This window comes from Cricetulus griseus, assembly GCF_003668045.3.
Source record: "Cricetulus griseus strain 17A/GY chromosome 1 unlocalized genomic scaffold, alternate assembly CriGri-PICRH-1.0 chr1_0, whole genome shotgun sequence".
Taxonomy (NCBI): Eukaryota; Metazoa; Chordata; class Mammalia; order Rodentia; family Cricetidae; genus Cricetulus; species Cricetulus griseus.
Window position 1 is genome coordinate 164,595,307 of NW_023276806.1, and position 20,667 is coordinate 164,615,973.

At 41.1% G+C, this 20,667-nt stretch overlaps 1 protein-coding gene across 3 annotated transcripts in view; it reads left to right on the forward strand.

Annotated features, from left to right (window-relative positions):
• The first annotated feature begins 442 nt into the window (after positions 1 to 442).
• The window catches only part of Atp2b1 (ATPase plasma membrane Ca2+ transporting 1), a 108,322-nt gene continuing 88,097 nt past the window's right edge, over positions 443 to 20,667 (forward strand). For 2 of the 3 annotated variants that reach the window (XM_035451794.1, XM_027394135.2), the window contains exon 1: positions 443 to 569. The gene's annotated coding sequence lies outside the window, so the exon portion shown is untranslated. Of the gene's footprint in view, positions 570 to 1,017; positions 1,151 to 20,667 lie in introns of those variants that run through there. The other variant, XM_035451793.1, reaches the window with a different exon arrangement.

A 20,667-nucleotide genomic window follows, 5' to 3' on the forward strand; every position in this document is an offset into this window, starting at 1 on the left:
CCGCCCCCTCCAGCGCCCCGCCCCGGGCCGACACGTCATGGAAACACAGACGTCAGAGGCCCGCCGGCCAATCGGAGGCCGCCGCAGGAGGGAAGGGGAGCGCAGGAGGGGGCGGGGGCAGCGGCGAGACCCGCGCGCACAGGGAAGGAAGAGGGAGGGGCGCCGCGGAGGCGCGAGTCGCCCGCCCTGCACTCTGGCCACCCTTTCGGTCCCGCGCGCAGCAAGTTCTGCTCTCCGGGCGCGCGCTCGCCAGCAGGGAGCGCGCTCGCCGGATCCTCCCCTTAAACGCCCTCTCGGTGAAGCGCCGCCAGTCCCGGTCGGTCCGAGCCGCGCTAACCTCCGCTCGTGCGCGCGCGCCCGCCCGGCCGCCCGCCCTCCCGCTCGCTCGCTGGCTCGCCCGCCCTCAGGCTCCCGCGGGCCGCGTCACGTGACCGCGCCCAGCCAAGGCGGCAGCGGCGGCCGCGCGAGCATCGGCGGCTGTGGCAGAGGCAGCGGGAGGCAGCTGCGCCGCCAGCGTGGAGCGGGAGGTGTGGAGGTGTGGAGAAGAAGGGAGCCTCGGACCGGAACGGGTGAGCGTCCCCCCCACACCCCGCCGTCTGCTGACTCGGACGGGTCCCGCGGGTCACCCGGTGCACACGGGCCCCTTGCCCCGAGCTGCTCGCAGCCCCTCGTGCTCGGCCGCCGGCTTCCCCGTGTCTCCGGACCCCGCCCCGGGCTGCACCCCGCCCGCTGCTGCAGCGGACGACGGCGCGGGGCCGGCAGAGCTGCTGTGCCGAGCGCGGCGCGCCCTGAGCGCGGCTTTGCGGAGCCGAGGAGGCGGGTCCTGCGGGGACGCGAGCGGCCAGTCGGCGACCGCCGGGCTCTGGGCGGGGGCCGGCCGGGCGCCGCCTCCTCCTTCGCCGCCGCCTCCTCGCGGTGCAGCGTGAGTAGGGAGCCCCGGCTGGTGGACGCCGAGTCTCTGGGCTCCGCGGCGGCCGCCTCGTTCCCGAGGTGCAGGCGCACCTCCGCGTGGCGCCCCGAGCCCGGCGAGCCGGCTTGCGGGCACGTCCCGAGACCCCACGCCGCCATCCCCGGTCCCCCTCCCTGCCGACCCTCCTGCCTATCCTTCCTTGATTCTTCCCTCGGAAAAATGGTTCCCGCTGCGGGCGAGGTGAGTGGCGGCCGGTGGCAGCCCGCGGCGGGGGCGGCCACCTGCGGGGGAGGCCGGGCGGAGCGCGCAGGGCGCGGCGGGGGTCCTGACAGCTGGGCGCCGGGTGGAGCGCGGCGGGTCCCCGCGAAGTTGGCGGAGCCGCCGGGGTTCGCTCCTGCTAGGGGACCGTAAAGGTGAGAAGGCGTCCTCTCCGCGCGCCTCAGCGCCGGCTCCAGCTCGGAGTCGCCGTCCCGGTGGCTTCTCGCCTACACCCGCGGCTCTCCTACTTCGCGGGGCTGCCGCTGCTGCCGCCACAGCCCATCCCAACACCGGTCGCCCCCACCCCGGCGTGTGGTGACCTTGAGGGCAGCCGTGCCCGGCACTCCCTCTCCCCGCGCCCCGCGAGGGTCACCCATTTAATCCTCGGCTTGGGCCCCTGAGTGGTGCTGCGGGCGCAAGGTGAGGGTTCGTGCGTCGGTCCCCCGGAGGGGGTGGTGTGATAGATGCGTGTCAGACAGGACGGTGACTCCCGGGGAGTTGGAGAGCCGCCTGGACTCCCTCTTCAGGTCTTGCGTCTGGCCCCCCAGGATGTTCACGGTTGCTTCCGATTCATGTTTATGTACTTAGTTTAAAAGAAAAAAAAAAATCTGCGCTGTCCTCGGGTCCCCGGAACGGGTCAGTGGAAAGGAGGGTGGCATTCCGATTGCGGGGAGGCGGAGAGGGTGGGGGTTCCTGTCTATTTCATCTGGCAAGAGAATTTTGTGGCTTAGCTAGTTAGCGACCCCTGGGTCTGCGCTTCGGTCCCTGCCTAGGTTTGGTCTCTGTGCGCATTTCATTCACCAGTTTACTGCGGGACTCTAGCATTGGGAGTGCTTTTGCTGTTGCGGTGATAGGACCCCGAGGGAGTGGGGGGGTCTGCAGCACCGCCAAAGACGCCAGCCTCCTCGGTGGGCTAATTTTTACCCTTCCTGTGAGCTAGAGCGCTGCAGACAGCCACTGTTGGCTGCTATGCATGCTACTTTTCTGGGTTTATTAATAATCTAATGGCTCCTGTTGGTATCGATTGCTGTTCCTGATAAATTAGTTATATGGATTTTTTTTCATACGTGTGTAGGTATATGTACGTCTGGACTGTCTGCCTTTCAACATGGAAGGCTTTGTTGTGTTTCACCTCCCCCACCTGAGGACAGTCTTTACTTTAAAATAAGGTTCTTGCCCAGCGTAGGTGTATTTTATAATAATAAGCACTTGTAAAGGCCTGGTTTGTATAAAGCGCTCATAGGGCATCCTTTTGGATGGTGGCCCATGTGAGTGAATGGAGAACCTTCGTTTGCTGTGCCACCAGCCTTCCCTAGGGAGACTCCCTGCCCTTGTGTGTGGCAGGGACCGGATTGGGGGAATTAAAGAGGGATTGGAGGAGGAGAGTCTGCCTTTTATACTTGTGTGCTTAGTTTAGCGCCCCCACCCCAGTCCCTCTTTTTTCTCCTCTTGATGAGTTCAAATTTGAAGTAAATAGAATTTTTTTTTTCTTATTGGGAGCTTTTTGAAAGCTAGTGTATGAAATGGGCCTTTTAAGCCATGTTTTCAGGAAGCTGTTTTAGTTTTTCCCTTGCTTTGGATAAGACAGTTAAATTGCTGTCATTAAGGGTGGATCTCTGTCCTGATTTCGGCTTGGGTGTAACTGCAAAGATCTTTGAAAAGTAACTGTTATTTTCTACCATATAGTCTGCAAAAGTGAGTCACATTCGGGTGAGATGAGGACAGAGCGCCACCTTTGATTTAAAATTTTGTCGTCCCCCCCCCATCAAATGGTGAAAATTAAGAGTATGCCTTCTTCTCGCACTTGTCCTCACCCGTGTGCCCATTTAGAAGTAAGGGGGATCTGTCTTCCATTTTTCTCTATTCTGTAATTTCTAGATTTTGAGAGGAATTTCAACAACCGTGTGGGAAACTATGTTGTTTTGTTTTTTTTTGTTGAAGCTTGAGACCTTACATAGCCTTCTAAGATGAGGTGAGGAACTGGTTTGACTCATGTTGATAATAAAATAAGAGGCTACTGATGATCTAGATCGACCCCAGGAAAGGAGGCAATGCAGCAGTGTTGTCCACTGTGTTTAGACATTCCAGCAAATTCCAGTACCTACCAGCATTGTAGTGCTTTTTTTTTAACTGCTGAACTATGAACAGGTTCTAAAATAAACACATAAAATGTGGTAAAATTATTTTTCTGGCCTGAATATGATATAGTAATTCTTTTTCACTTGTTATCTTCATTTACCTGCCTTTCATGGTTTCACTGGGGGCTTTTAATTACTTGCTTTATGATAATACGAATGACCACTTTGAGCAGGAATACTTAAATTCAGAGTTTAATCAAGACCATGTTGGAAAAAGTGGTTTCTTCGTACGGCTCCTCTCATATATATCACATATAAAAATAATTGAAATTTTTCAGGCTTGGGGGAAAGAGATGCTGTAGTGACAGCTGAGCTGATGAGATATCCCTGCTTTCTTTGCAGCCTTCTCAAGTCCAGATTTTAAGGTACACTATCTCTTTAGGCAGAGGATAATTCTTTATCCATAGAACACAAGAGAAAAGGATGCAGCTTTTAAATAATGGGTAAATTAACATAGATATTACCTAATACAGATTTTAATTACAGACCACAAGCTATTATTGCTGTTTTATCTTCATTTAAATTTTAATTCAACATTTGTGAGTTCTTCTGACTACTGTAAAACGTTAGATGTTGAGCTGTAGATAAGTGTTAAGCTATAATTAAACAAAAAATCCATTTGAGATGTTAGATTGTTTATGCCTTCACTGCTACAAGGCCTCCTTAAAGCCATAGTATATGGATGGCCCTAGTAACCTGGGACACCTAAAACCACTAAGTTGATGCATGAAGAATAATTAATACATTGTTAAGTATATTTTGATAAAATTCTTTACTTGGGGATTCAGTTGACTAATTTCCTCGGGCAAACTTGTTAACTTCATTTTGAATGAAACAGTCTCTTATGGGAAAAGAGTACTACAAGGATTTATCATGCAACAAAACTATTATAATATTGAACATCAAAAACATTTGACAATTTCCTATATTTTATACATATAAGGTTTAAACTGGCATTTTCATCATGGAATTTGTAATTAATATGAAAAAACAGGAAGAATAAGGATCAGGAAGCAGAGATTTAAGTTTCTGCATGTCGTGTAAAAATACTTGATTAGTTTGAAGGAAAAATGATTTTCTGGTAAATGTCTTATAGAAAGGTGCTATTAATAGCTTGTTGGGATTTACAGACTCTGAGGTAACATTACAAGGAAAATGATATACAAGGAGCATTTTTTAAAAGAAGTGACAATTTCTTGGCTTTTAGAAATGGTACTTATACTCACACACCAAATACACTGTTTATTATTAAAGTTTTTGTTATAGAAATTGCCAATGCCTGGGCGGTGGTCCCAGCACTCTAGAGGCAGAGGCAGTCGGATCTCTGTGAGTTCAAGACCAGCCTGGTCTATAAGAGGTAGTTCCCGAACAGCCTTCAAAGCCACAGAGAAACCCTGTCTCGAAAAACAAAACAAAAAAACAATAAAACAAAAGAAAAATGCCAATGAAAACAGACTAACAAAATTAAATGACCATTTTGACAACTCATAGTCTATTCACAGTCAGTATTACCATACTAGATATAAGTCTTATAAATGAAAAAACATTAGGTAAATAGAAGGAATGGCTTGGGGGGGGGGTTATTATGTAGCCCTGGTTGGACTGGAACTCACTATGTAGACCAGGCTAGCTCTGAACTCATAGAGATCCACCTGCTTCTGCGTTGTGAGTGTTAAATTGAATTCTTATGTTTAATATTTGTAGTGTAGAAGATACTCAGTAATAAGCAATATCCAATAGTAGCTGAAAAATTGACTCTGTAGTCTTCATTGTGGATTTTTTTTTAACTTTTCTGTGGATAGTCTGTTGTATAACAGATATTAATAGTAGCTTTTCAGGTTTCACTCTTGTTGATGCTTTATACTAGAAATGCTCATGGTTATTTAGTGTGGTGTTTAACATGCTGTGCTGCTTGATTCTCATAACCAATCATTTTTCAAAATGAGTTACATAGACAGTTGTACCTTCTCCTCCTGGTAGTCAAGGTGATTTATCTGGGTTCAGTGTCAAATAGCTAACAGATAAATCAGACAGACCTGGACTCTAGATTTTATCCAGAGGTGCCCTCCTAGTTCTGCTCATTGCTCTTCTCACTATATGTGTTTGTATAAGTTTATGGATATTCATATTATATTCATATATTATGAATATAATATATGAAAGGTCAGCTTCTGATCAGCGTAAATTTACTAATATAATAAAAACAAATTTACTTAGGCTTAACTTTATAGTTTAATTTTTGCTTATCCTTGGATTAATATAAACAATTCATACATACCCTGATTTGCTAATAGTGAGTGAATGAGTATGAACATCTGTAAAATATTATAGTTAAATTTATAATTTTTTTAAAAAAAATCTCGCTTTTCAGTAATCATCGTTTGTTTTGCAATAACTTAGTTAAAAATAAAGTTAGTGTAAAAAAAGTTCCTTCAAATCCTGTAATGTTTTATGCACTTGTTTTTCTGCCACAGGTATGTTATCTAATTTTTTCTTTTTAGAATATTAATTTGTTGAGCAGTGGAATTTAGAAATTTAAATAGGTCTCCAGTCAGGAGATTTTAGTTCATGAAATCCAAAACCTTGTTGCAAATCTCACACATACAGAAAGGTAGTTGTTTTTAACTGTTAAGTGTAATTACCTGGGACAGTTACTCAGCGCTTAGGTCCCTTGGCATTGCCCCTGCAATTCTGATTCAGCAGATTTGGGGTGGGACCTACCAGTCTGCATTTTGAAAAAGAGTGATAGTGAATTAATAAGTTAGGTAAAATTTTAACATTATTAAAAATCCTTTTATGATTCTGGAGGATATCATTGGTGTATTTTGTCCATAGTCAAATTTGTGTTTGTAAATAGTTTTGACTGTTGTAGAAAAGTTTGATTTGTTGGCTTGGGTAGTTTTTGTGACAATTGTAAAAACTGATAGATAGAAAATCCTCTCTTATCTGTGTGTGCAGAGTTGTCTTGTAGAAGCTCTATCTGTGGTTACTTATTAAGCACTCTAAACTCTCAGACAGTGTTCTTTCTTATTTTCATGTCTAAATATCTGCTGCTTGAGAGGATTTGAACACGGGTTTCTTTCTCTAAAAGTAATTCATGTTGTATCATAGTTTTGCATTTTTAGGCTTTAGTCTACCTCTGATTTTATTGTTAATCGGGGAAAGTCCTTCTAACAAATGGACTTAAATGAGTAGATAAATAGTTACCCTTTTAAATTTCATTTAGCAAACAACTGCTTCAAAAATAGCATGTTAGTGCTGATGTTCTTACAGAATATTGATACTAGGTTGGGTAACTTACCAACTGTACACCAAAACAAAAGTTAGTATTGTTTCACTTACACATTAGTAATTTGTGTAGCTAGGTAAGCTCCATTTCATCTTCGTGTTAAGGCTGCTTTAACTGTTGCATACTATATATGAGCTAACTGCCTTTAATAACTTCATGATTAAAATCAGTCTTCAAGTGTGATTATTTTGTTCTATGTATATCAATGTAATAAATAGCCCATGCACTAAAATGAAAGTAGTTTCAAAGCCCATTTCAAGACTACAGAACTTGTTTTTATTTTTAAGACTTAGCTTACTGGTTGAGCCTTAGGGAGCAGTTAGGAATCATGGGGTATAATTTACTAATGACTATGGAAATCCAAATTAGTATTTTTGGCAGAGTGAGAAGACTTCTCCCTATAGTCTCTTAAAGCTGTTGTCTGTTGAATTTTCCAAAAACAATGTTAACTAAAGAATATATGATTTTTTTGAATTACTTTTTTGGTAAGAAAATTATTTGATATTTGTAAGTATAGCAACTTCTAACATTGTGGTTCCTGCCAGTCTGGGATTCTGATTTTGTATTAATGTTACTGTCACCTAGGCCTCTAGAGACAAGGAGCATACTTTTGAATGGACCACTGCTTGCTTACACTGTGAAATCTGAGATTATACTCTTCACTGAAAACTGGTGTGACTACTGGACAAACCTGATAAATTTAAGAATAAAATGTATGTTTTCTGAAAAGTCAATCTTAGAAAGGATTTGACCATTTAACTTCAAAGGAGCTTTTGCAATAAGTGTATCGCTAGCAATGTCGATCTTTTCAGTTTATTAACGCATAACATTCTCCTGCCCCAAGGACTAATAGTCTTGTTTTCAAAGTTTTGCAGTTCTTTTGCTGTATTCTACTTTTCATATTTGTTCTATAACCTGTTGTCATTTTTTAAAAGAAAATAACTGATATTTCTTCGATAAAACATTTAGTAGTTCCTCTTTTTTTTATGATATACAACTTATTCTGGAGGCCTTGGATTAAGTAAGTAACCTAGTGTTACTTAAAGTGTGTTTGAAAACTCTGATTCTTAGAAATATTAAGAGTTTGATGTGAGGAAAGGGGCAGAGCTGAAATCTAAGATGTACTGTTTATTCAGTTTTTCCATTTGGGATTTCTTCACTTCTTTAATGTGAGAATATGGATAGAACCTATCCAGATGTGTTCAGTGTCTGCTTCTATTTCATAGACCACCTGAGTGGAGCACCTCTCTCATCTGTCAGTCTTAATATGCTCCTAACCAGGGTCACTAATTTGTATGATTGCAGGAGGTACTATTCATAAATATAACATCAAACAGATTCTGTTTTCTGGAGCTAAGCAGTGCTGTATGCACAGCAATGTTGACTATCTTTGGAGACCGTTGAATGGTCTGTTTCCCTATTCCCTTTGTTGTGATTTCATACATGGATTTCTTCTGACCTGAGAAAACTCTGGGTCTTCTGGTCCAAGTATGCCTATTATTCAAAGCTCAGCACCTGCCCACTCCTTGTTATTCTTCATTTATTTGTCTATCTGAATTCCTCCTAAGTTTCCATTCTTGGCTATACAGTTACTGGTTTTGTTTTTAAGATTTATTTCTCTTTTTACTTACATATATTTGTGTGTGCCTGTGTAAGTTTATGTGCCCCAGGTGTGTGGAAGTGCCCATGGAGGCCAGGGAACAGTTGGATCCCATTGAGCAGTTTGAGCCATCTGATATGGGTGCTGAGAACAGAACCCAGGTCCTATAGAAGAGTAGCAAGTGCTCCTAAATACTGAGCCATCTCTCCAGCCAAAGCTATACATTCACTTATGTTATATATTCCCTTTCTGTAAGAGTTTTCATATGGAGAAGTTGAGAAATGTGTTCATTGAAGATGTGTAGACTTGTAGACAACAGATGTTCAGTCAATGTTTTTTGCATATTGATTGTGTGTCTTTTGCTAAGGTATAGCTTGCAGAAAATTGAGAATTTCTGAAGCCTATTTTATCTTTGACTTTTAAACCCCACTCCTTTTGCTTCAAGGGACAGTCGTTTTATTACTGGAAGAATGATTGATTCCTTTTCATTGAATATTACTAGGACAATAGAATTTACTCTATATAGGGAGTATTTTCCATTTGTAAACAGTGTGGTATATTTGTTCTTATTAGACTTTATTCTGATTCTAAAAAGTAATTACTGTTAAGATTTATATTTTTAATTAAAACATGTATGAAACTCAATTCTCAAAGAATTAATAAAAATAAAAAAACAAGTTAAACTAATTTCATTTTGGGCATGTGCCATTTTTATCTTTCATTTTGGATTAATGTTGAGGTGTGCTTCCTGGGTCTATATATAATCCATTGGAAATATGCATGGTGTAAAAGGACATACTTTAAAGCATATATTATAGCTTGTAATTTAAATGTTATATTCTTGCAGTTCCTGTGTATGGATAGGACTGCTTGTAGAGCTGCAATGGGTTATAGTTACAGGCTCTACTGTTTTGGAAAGGGGTTTTGAACTGAAAGTGAATTGTTAGTTCATGACTTAATGTTCAATCACTGTGGACATCAGAAAGAAGTACAAGGATTCATTCTGTTAAAGTTGAAAAGTACTCCACCTGCCTTCAGGTCAGGAAAGACCACATCTGTCAATTCCACTGAATGTTCCTTATATACACACAATATTAATTTCAACGTTAAGTGTTTATATAAATTTACCATGTAAATCATCACTCTCAAGATACTTGGGGGAGCCGCGCATTGGTGGTGCCTGCGTTTAATCCCAGACTTGGGAGACAGAAGCAAGCGGAGCTCTGAGTTCAAGGCTAGCCTGGTCTATAGAGGGAGTTCCAGGACAGGCTACAAAACAATACAGATAAACCCTGTCTCGAAAAACCAAAGGGGGAGAAAAAAAGATACTTGGGGGAAACCATCCACTTTCAGTAACTAGCATATTGTGCTATTATTTGTCTATTTTAAATTTTAAACATGCAATTTTGAAAAGGTTTTAAGGATTTATATTTTGTTTATTATTTTCTTTAAAAACTTATTTTTGGTGTGTACCCCTAGACACTCCCTGTACGCTGCATTATAAGATCTCTATGCAGATGCTTTGCAGCCTCTTTCCTAGCCATCCACCATGGTGGGTGGATGAAAGACCTGAGCTAACATGGGGTTAGCTCGTTAAACAACTACAATAAAGCCTTGTGCAGGTTGCATCAAAAAATTATTTTTGGACATTATCCTATGTAGTTCCAATTTATTATTATTATATTTATGCCACCCCCTTTGCCCTCTGTTACCCCTTCCATTCCTTCCCAGCGAGTCTGCCAGTGAGAGAAAATCTTCAGCACCCATTAACACTCAGGAGCTTCTCAGGAAGGTATGGTCCTCTTGGATACCTTTTCTCTTATGATAGGATGTGGAAGGGCCAAATCCTGTGCTATGTTTCATGATTGCAGTAGCATGTTTGGATGGTAATGCTTTATGGAATTCCTTCCCGTCCTCCAGCTCAAATTGTTTCTTCCTCTTCTGCAGTATTCCTTGGATGTGTGTGTGTGTGTGTGTGTGTGTGTGTATGTATGTATGTATGTATGTATGTATGTATGTATGTATGTATGAGAGAGACAGAGACAGAGAGACACACCCTTTTTTTAGGGCTCAGGACACAAAAGTTACTTATTCTCAGCATTTGACCACGTAGAAGTCTGCATGAACTATCACCCTCTACATCGAGGAGCAGGATGAGTGCCACACTGGTTCATGGTTATAAAACTAAAAATTTAGAAGGCAGTTTGACCACACGTTCATTTAGGGACGCAGTGGTAGTGTGTCCCCTTCATAGGACGATGACCTCCTTGGGCTTTTCAACAGTTTTATAGTACCAGGTATTCCATCATGTAGAACAGGCCTCCGGTCCAATTACAAAGCAGTGGGTTATCCCCAAATAGTTAGTTGTGCTAGTGTTGAACCAGTGGGCATATCTTGCTTGGCTGGTCAGTATTGTAGCATACATGGTCTACAGCTAAATGTGACCATTGATGTCTTTCCTGACCAGTATATATAGATATGATTTGATAAGGTGTTATAGAAAGTATTGACACTTGATCTCGCTATAACTTTACAGTTTTAATCATAATATAACTGAAAGTGATGCATGGGAGTGGTTTTGTTAGTGGAAAATAAAAGGGATTTGAAGGCAGCAGTTAATAGTATCAGCAAAAGTAAACTGGATAAAAGCAGTAAGTTTTGATCTCTTTGTACCAGAATACACACAGGTGCTAGTGGCATATACAGTATCTGCCTGCTGATGCCTAGAGTTGTGTGAAATCACCCTTTGCTATAGTTCTCTCCTTTTCTCGATTCCTGCCCAAAGTCAACTGAGTCATGCTGTGTAACTACTCCCTTTTGTGCCTTTAAAATGTGCTCATGAACTTCAGATAATATGTGTATGCTGAGGAACAAGATCTCTCCGCATCAGACTCCAGGTCAGCCGGTCCCCTTTACACAGCAGATTTAGGGTAATGGTTGGGTTGTGTTGCCTTTTGAGTTTGAACAACATTCTTGTGTGTGTAGAACACTGGGACCCACCTGATTTCTCTGTCTTGGTCCTCTTGCTCAAGCATTTCAGTGTATTGCTAATGATATTCCTATGTGTGGCCACCTGTAAAACATTCACTTTGCTTTTTCCTCTGTGATATTTCATTGACTCCAAGTTTAAGTTTTGTCTTGTCTTTGCCACTGCAAACCTTAGTGACTTTGAGTGAATGAAACACTTGAGTTTCTTTGTCACCTCCCAGAAAAGTGTAAAAAGGCAAATATTTTTTAAATATTCTCTTTTAAGTTTAGCTTTCAAAAACCTTTATTAAACTTAGACCCCTTGTTTTTTCCCTAACCTTTAATTTTCAAATTTTGTTAACTCTGCCTTCTAACTTCATTATTTGATTTTTCATTTGTGAAAAGCACTATTTGGTTCCTGAAGAAAAATATGTTCATTGAAAACCTAAGTTGTCTAACTTCATTGGAAATTGTGTGTAACTAGCATTAATTCAGCTCCCTGTTAAGCTTGCACTAAAAAATGTGAATAGTGAGTTCCTTATAAACTCAGAGGAAAAAAAAAAGTTCATACCAAAATGTTGTAAAGAGTTGGGATAGCCTTACATCAGAACTCAAGATTGTCACGGTCAACAACATGATGTTTACTTCACAGTGTTGTACCTTAATAAAACAGCAAGAAAAATTTTACATTATGATTAAAAAGGAACACAAACAAGCTAAATCAAAGGTATTGATATCAGTTTAAGACATTCTAACTATGGATTTCATAGTTAGATCGGACAAGTACCACCACCACCACCCCTTTTGAATCGGAATCTTCAAGACTTTCTTCCTGAGCCAGAGAACTGTCCTGTGCTAGACAGCAGGCACACCTAACAGCTGAATGAGGTTCTCCCTAAGCTGAATGCTAAACAGTGATAGGAACACCTAATGGCTACTCAGTTTACATTTCAGAGTTCCCCAAAGGCTCCAGGTGTGGCACTGTGACCATCTTCCTCATCCATCGTGATTGTAGAACCCTCACACGGAGGCACACAGCTGAAAACCAAGATACACTCTTTAGTGGATGCATGCAGATCCTAGCCACCCCTCATTCAGCTGCTAGGACACTTGCTGGCTAGCATAGGAGAGCTCTCTGGCACAAGAGGAAACATGGGAAGATTGTGCTTTGCCTGTGGTCAAAAAAGCTGGGGAGAGGGTGGGGGGAGGGGAGGGAAGGAGTCTTTGCCAGGTCTTCTGTAGTGAAATTCATTAGAAAGCACATACTGGTAGTTATACCTTTGATTTACCCTGGTTGTCTTACTTAAAAAAAATCAAATATAAAATTTTTCTTAATGCTTTTTTAAGATTTGATACTGTGCAGTAAACATCATATTGTTTAAAGTGAGAGTTGTGATTTACCACCGTCAATTACTAAGTGTAGTCATCTCCCCAAAAATGTCTTTAGATCTCTTTATACGTACTACCCCCCACGAGCTCCCTGCTGCTCTCCTCAGGTAACCACTGATCTGTCCCCATAGATTAATTTGAAATTTCTACAACTATATGTATGTAGAATCATACAGTATATGCTCAGTCTAATTATTTGGAATCCATCCATGTATCTATTAATAGTTTGTTTCTTTTTATTTCTGATGAGGACATCATTATACAGTTATAACACAATTTATTCTATTAACAGGCATTTTGGTTCAAATAAATCATGTTATTACTGACTTGTACTACTCTATCGTTTAGATCAGAGAACTTTAGGCATCATCTGTGTTGGTGCTGGGAGCTAGAGGAAAGTGTTGCTGAAAAGAGTATCTGAAACCTCAGACTGGAAAAGCAGGGGAGCTGTGCTGTCAGAATTATCTGTAAAGATGAAGATAGGCACTGTTAATCACCTTGCCATCATTGTAGTGATATACCCCAAATAAGTCAACTTGGAGGAGAAGCTGATTTGGGCTCATGATTTCAGAGATTTGGGTTCCTGATTGCCTTGCCCAATTGGTCTGGGCCTGTGGTAAGGCATGTTGTGGCAGAAGCATGTGGTAGATAGAGGACTCGATAACCCCAGGGTAGCCCAGAAGCAGGGAATGGGCAGGCTCTAGTATCTCCTTCAAGGGCACACCCTCAGTGACCTAACTTCCTTCTAGTATGTCCACTGCCTCACAGTAGGCTAGGTTGGTAATTAGCCTTTTATACTTGCAGTATTTGGGGTAGAGGTGGGAAGCAGTATCTAAAATCTGAAACATAATAAGTAATAAAATGAATAGTTAATAGATTGAAAAGCATAGTTTATAGTTGCCTCTGAGTAGAAAATGATATAGGACAACTAAGGAGATTATGGATATTTAAAAGAGTATTGTGGATCTTTGCTCTAAACAAACTTAATGTTCGGTAAAATTTTGTCAAAACTATGGATGAATAAATTTAAATATGTAGGTATCCCAGATATGTCACCTGTTAATTCCTGTGTCTTTTTGCAATCTCTAGTGACTTATATATACAAACCAAGTTACTTTGGATAAAAATAATTCACTTTTATAGAAACATAAAGGAGTAATGCAGATGTGACTGATTTTTTTTTTCAAAGATATTCTGTAGATACTTTGCAGGTCTTTTTTTCATTTCTTCATTTCTCCACCTTCATTTCTCCTTCAAGCCCATCCTACTTAAAGTTCAAATTCCTAAGTCCTTAGTTAAAAGAACAGTGGATTGCCATATAATATCATAGTCATGTTTTAGAGCTATTTTTCTAGTACCTAACTAATTTCAGTTACTCTGACCAGAAAAAGGAAATTTAAAATAATTGAATAAGATGAATTGCCATATACTTTTTTTTACTTGTAACCCACTGTTCTAAGACAGTTAAGTGAGTGGGTTCTGTGGGATTTGTAGGTGAGATAGTCTACAGAAACAGATTAAAGGGGTTATTTATTGTTTTCAAAGATTATTCTCGGGGTGGGGAGATGATTGAGTGAATGAATAAAATGTTTGGCATACACAAAGGGACAGGAGTTTGGATCTCTAACACCCTCTAAATGCCAGGTGAGTGTGGAGGCTCACTTCTGGTCCATCCTTGAGAGTTAGAGACAGGGAGCAAGCTGATTAGCTGAATCAGTGAGCTATGGGTTCAGTGAGAGACCCTGCCATCTTAAATAAAGTAGAGAGCAAGAGAAAGGTACCTAACCCATCATCGGCTTCCATATACACATGCACACAGGTGTATGTGTATACCTCTACACATGAAACCGCACATACCTCACACACAGTTATCTACAAATACAGTGACTTACTAGCGTTTTACTACCTAAAAGTAAAATACCACTAATTTTAGATGATGTTTGGAAGATATAGAGTAATGTAAAAGAAAGTCAGACTGGAGAGATGGCTCAGTGGTTAAGAGCACTGAGCACTGGGTCCAAGAGTACCCAGGTTTGATTGCTAACACCCACATGGTGGCTTAGAACCTCCTATAACTCTAGTTCTAGGGTATCTGATGCCTTCTTCTGCCCTCCACAGTCACTAGGCACACATGGTGGTGGTGCACAGACTATATGGAGATAAAAATTACCTTAAGATAAAAAAATTTTTAAAAGAAAATCACTTATTCTGTGTCTGATATACAACCAACTTTAAATTTTAATTATTTTGGTGCTGTATATGTTTTCACTTCCTTGAAGTAATAAAGTATGAATGTATTGTTTTTAAAAAACTGACATGATTTCCCCTCTGTAAGTTTTCTCTTTAACATGATGTAAATTGATCTGTCCTGTGGCTAGTCCCTTATATGGATATGTTTCCTCTCTGTTAATTAATCTCTCAGTATGAATCTTTAATTGTAGGTGTTTGTCTCTACTTATGACTATGCCCTTTATAATTATTAAATTTTTTAAAATGTGGCTTTTGATGTATTCCAATTTCCTTCCAGCTTCCCAGAGTCAGGTGTTTTGGAATTTTTTTTCTTGTTCTGTATATAATGTTTCCTAATGGTTTACAAGTCTTTCCATTGCATTCTCAAACTCCAATAGCACTTTTTAAAATTGTATACCTGTTTGACACTTCCAGGACCTGTTGAGTTTGAGAGTAGAGAACGTTAATTTTTCTATCACTTGCTCTTGACATGGTGCCTGTTTATACCTGTCAAATTCTGTGTGACTTGAATGAGCTTCTTGTATCTAGTATTGAGCTCATATTCATTGTCTTCTGATTCTATTAGATATTTGTCTCTGCTCCACTCTTAAGAGTACTGGCTTCTCTTACAGAGGACATAGGTTCCATCCCAAGGATCCACATAGTGGCTCACAAATGTCAGTAACTCCAGTTCTGGGGCATCTGATTCCCTTTTCTGGTCCCTTTAGGTACCAGGCACGTATGTATTGGTCACACAGACATACATACAGGCACTAGTACACATAAAATAAAAATAAAATACTCGTTCCATCTATTAGAAGCAGTAGTGTGCTGGGAATGAGAGTTTATCAACAGCTCCTGCTTTCTTTTTTAACTTTAAGCTGTCTGACGTGTTAGCTGCCTAAATGATACAAATGAGAAGATTTAGTCATGTCTGCTATATGCTTTATAAATTAACCCTTTCTGCAAGGAGAATTCACTACCTCTGTAAATAGAAAGATGTGCTGATCTAAGGGGCAGTGACTAGGAAGAGAAACCTTGTAGATACCTAAGCAACTATGAGCTCAGAGTACCAGAGTCATTCCCCAGACCAGAACAATGTGGTTTGCTTTTGCTTTTTTAGAACAGATAACTACATACGTTTTAACATCTATCTAAATTTATGGAGATGTCTGTGTGGAACTAATACTATAATGCTACATTGTAGGTAAAATAAAATTGTAGAGACATTTCAAGGTATTTTAGTAGATTTTCATATGATATTTTCTGATTTTTTTTCAAACTTCAGATTTTGAGTGGAAGATAATTTTTAAATATATATACATATATATATTTAAATGGGGAGACAAGATCAGGAGTTCAAAACCAAACTAGGCTACATGACATTCTGTCTTATTATAAAAAAAAGAAAGAAAGAAAGAAAAAAGACCAAGGGACAGAGAATGATGGGGAGAAGTGTGCACATGAGTGCCCCTGTGTGCACAAGTTTGTGTGTGTGTATATGTGGGGGTGGGGGGTCCTGGGGTAATCATGGTGGGACTCTGCTGAAAGAGACTGGAGCCATGACCCTGCACACCCACTGCTCCTCGTTTTCCTTTTCTGTGAAGGTTTTCATCGGGTGCTGCTTGCTTACAACAACCAGTATCGTGTGTGTGCACCTGTCCTACTTGCTTGTTCCCTATATTAAAGGGGTCTATCATTTCTAGCTTTTTCTGTTTTTCCTTATAAATCAGAGGAGCATTCTGGGATGCGCTTTCAGACCTCAGCAGTTTTGCTGCCATTGTGTCAATTCTTTAAAGTTGCTCCTGAATGTTTTCCTAAGTGGCATGGAGCTTGGCTTGTGTTTCCACAAGCTCACCAAGGGCTGGTGAGTTAGGCTCTGCATTCAGTTATATAATGTCAGGCTTGTCCCCTGCCCCCTATCTTGATATGTATTAATTCGTGTAGCATAGTTAATTCAGATTGCATGGTTCCCCAAGAGAGATGCTGTCAGGTGAGGATATTTGTCCTGAAATAAGTGAAAACTGTTGACAAGGTTCTTTGGCCACACTCCTACATGTATTTGCTATCAGCTGCTAGCCTCATAAAGTACATACCCCCAGAACTGAGGAAATTATATTGGTTTTAGGGTTCTTGAGAGATGTTTATTTAGCTGAAACTGTAAATATATACAAGAAGCTGGAGGTCATCATTGAAAGCCACAGATAAAACAGGAATTGTGGGCTTTTGGATTAAGATGACAGCTACAGAAGTGGGATATGGTGGGGAAAGAGAAAAGAAAAGATTATGTAGTTGGTTGTACCATTTTTACATTATTAGCTGCTCATATATAAATTGCTGAGAGTGCAGAACAAGTAGGATTTTTTTTCTATGTAAGTAATAACATTTAAAGAAAAAATTATGGGTATAAAAGAAGTGTGTACCATAGTGTACTTTTTATGTTGAAGTCAATAAATACCAGTCTTGGCTGAGCATGGTGGCACACTAATCTCATCACTTGGGACACAGAAGCTGTCAGATCTTTGTGATTTGTAGGCCAGCCTCATCTACAGAGCAAATTCCAGGCTACCGGGACTACACAGTGAGACCCAATCTCAAGTCTTGAGTTCTGTTCCTGCACTGATTGCTTCCTTGTAATCGGAAAGAATGAAAGCAGCAGCAGGGCTAGAGAAAAGGTTAAGAGCTGTGGAGTATTTTCTGGGCTAGCCTGGGGCTGTTGTTCATCCAATTTCCTGAACCATGTAAAACAAAGGAGAAAATCAGGAAATTGGCAGAAAAGCATTTTAAGAAGCCAAATTCCTCCTGTCAAAACTCCAAAAGCCTCTTTTCAGTTTAGGTGTTTACTTGTCATGTTTACTCATAGTTTAGATTCATTCCTGTAAAAATTTCACAATTAGTTTCCTAATATATTGCAAATGACAGAACATATTGGAGAAGCAAAATTGTTTGGAGGCAAGCAAAAGGATCGTGGTTGAAAATCGAAATTTGACATCATGATGGCAAAAGATGACATTTTTTAATTGATCAGATGTAACAGTTGTGGACAGTTGGTTGCAAAACATTCGCTCTTTGCTGTTCTCCATATCTGGAAAACCATCACTTGGAGTTAACATCATTTAGGACTCTGAAACTCCATCACAAAATCCCCTACACCTACCCCTCCAAGATTAGGTGCTTCTTCTAACTTGGCATCTCACAAATTAGTGGTCATCTAGTTAGACCCTGCTGTGTGGTCCAGGCTCCCCCCGCTGGCACAGTCATCACCCCAGTCATACTGGGAGACCTTGCTGATCCCAGATGTGCACAACAGCTGTTCACAGTTCCCTGCCTTTGCATGTCACACTCCTCTTCACTAAATCCCTCATATTACAAAGCACTGCTCCTGTTCAAGGCCCACTTTAAAGGCCAGGCTTTGATGAGCCGCTCTTCCAGCTTTCCTGCACAGAAGCATTCCCATGTCTATGCTGCAGTCATTTTATACTTTTAATGTTTCCTTATTCCTTATTTCCAGGTAGGAAATAAGGGTGAGATTAGTAACAGTTGTAGGGGAGGGGAAAGTATGCACACAGAAATGCTTGTACTGATGGCTAGAGACAGTTCTCGGTTGTTATATGTAATAGAATTTAGTCTTCAACTAAAAACATAAAAATTGTATTATTACTGGGATAGCATCTTTTAAAAAAATATACAGAAATCCAAGATCAAGTTTTCCATTTCAAGTCAACTGAGTCATGCTGGCTTTGGATTGAGAATGGCGTCACCACAGCATGTTACTTTTTATAACCTGTGTTCTTCAGTCTTAACCTCCCCTACAACTTTTACAGTGGGCAGCTTAGCAGAACATCTAGATTGACTTGAATTTCATGTTTTATTACTTATTTTTACTTTAACTGTGTGACAGTTCTCATATGTGCGCAGATGTGAAAAGCTCAGAGGACAGCATTTTCTGGGAGTCAGTCCTCAACTTCCCTCCTCGCTGAGGCAGTGTGGCCTGCGACTCTGTCCTCCTGTCCTGTTTCTCACCTTGTCTCTGGAAGCCTAGGATTACTGATGGACCACAGCATCTGCTTTTTACATGGGTGCTGGATGTTGAACCCAGGTGATCAGTCTCCAGCAGCAAACACTTTTACCAATCGAATCCTTCTCCTCAGTCCACATTTCACATTTTATAATTACCTGTGGCTTTCTTATTTTAATTTCTGTTGTTAATGTAATAATGATTCACTGGGCTAATGCATAGAAAGGAAACACTGCCCTTCCTTAATTTGAAAATTCTTTTCTGTTCTTTTCTGAGAACAGGCCAATCGCTTTCCCTATAATTGCCTGCCTGACGTGTGACAGGCAATCTGTGTAAACTAGATTTTTGGTTTCAGTATTGTCTCTTAATTACAGACTTCTGAAAGATACTTTAAACAGAAATGATGGATTCAGATTCCCATGTATTCAACAATGACAGAAGGATGGAATTTCCTATTTTGGATTCTAATAGTGCTGAGAAGCTGGAAAGAATGACTGTTTGAGCCAGAGGGAGTGGAGGTATCTCTCTCTCTCTCTCTCTCTCTCTCTCTCTCTCTCTCTCTCTCTCTCTGTGTGTGTGTGTGTGTGTGTGTGTGTGTGTGTGTGTGTGCAATGAGTTCATGTCACACACTCTCCAGGTGTCTTCCTGTGTGAGTCTACATTATCTTTTAAGACAGGGCTCTCTCCGAAACTCATGCTCACTAATTATTAACTGCCTGGACAACAGACCCCAGGGCTCAGCCTGCCTCCCTAGTGCTAGGATTTTACCTGCCACACCTGGATTTTTAAGTGTGTGCTGAGGATCCAAACTCAAATCCTTATGCTTGCACAGCAAACATTTTTCCCTGTCAGCTATCTCTCCAGTCCCGAGTACTTCTAAAACATAAATTGTTATCTTAAATTTGTCTGTTTACAAGTCTGTTGCTTTGAACAGAGTGGGAGTTCTTCAGGAGTTAGTGACACAGTAACCCCTCATCCTAGCAGAATTCCTGGGATATTGCAGGTCTGAGGCTGAATAGTAGTCAGGAGTTTCACCTGCTGGCTTCATTGTGTTTGGCTTTTTAAAACCGTCCAAGATAATTTGTGGTATGTTGGCAAAAGATTTTTATGCTAATTATTTGATTTCTATCGTTGTGAATTTTAATTTATGCCATGTCTTAGTTAGGATTTTACTGCTGTGAAGAGACACCATGACCTTGGCAACCATTATAAAAGAAAACATTTAATTGGGCCTGCCTTACAAGCTTAGAGGTTTAGTCCATTGTCATCATGGCAAGGAGCACATAAGCAGACCTGGTGCTGGAGAGGTAGCTAAGAGTCCTATATCTGGATCTGAAGGCATCAGGAAGAGTGAGTGAAACACTAGTCCTGGCTTGAGGATCTGAGACCTCAAAGCCTGCAGTGACACACATCCTTCAACAAAGCCACACCTTCTCCAGGAAGGCCAAACCCCCTAATAGTGCCTCTCCCTATGGTCCAATGGGGGCCATTTTCATTCAAACCACCACATGCCACATATCTCATAGCACAAGTTTTTCCTGGGAAGTTTTTTAGACATGCATGGATTTCACCCTTTGCCTTGAATTGAGGAGAATGCATAGGTTTGGCTCATTGGCTTTAGTTTTTGTAGCCATGAGGTAAAAGAGTCTGATCTTACACAGTTAGGTGATTGTGTGAGAAGCATGTTGCATCAACAGCTAGTGTGTCTTGGTCTTTATGGCAGATTCCTGATGAGGTAATAATTCCTTTCTCTGTAGACAAAGACATAAATGAGTTTACCTGGGGCCTGAAAGGTCTATGGGCCTTTCTCTAGTTCGGAGTAGCTGTATTGTTTTACTCTTTTCTCTTTTGTCTTTTTTGGGGGGCCCGC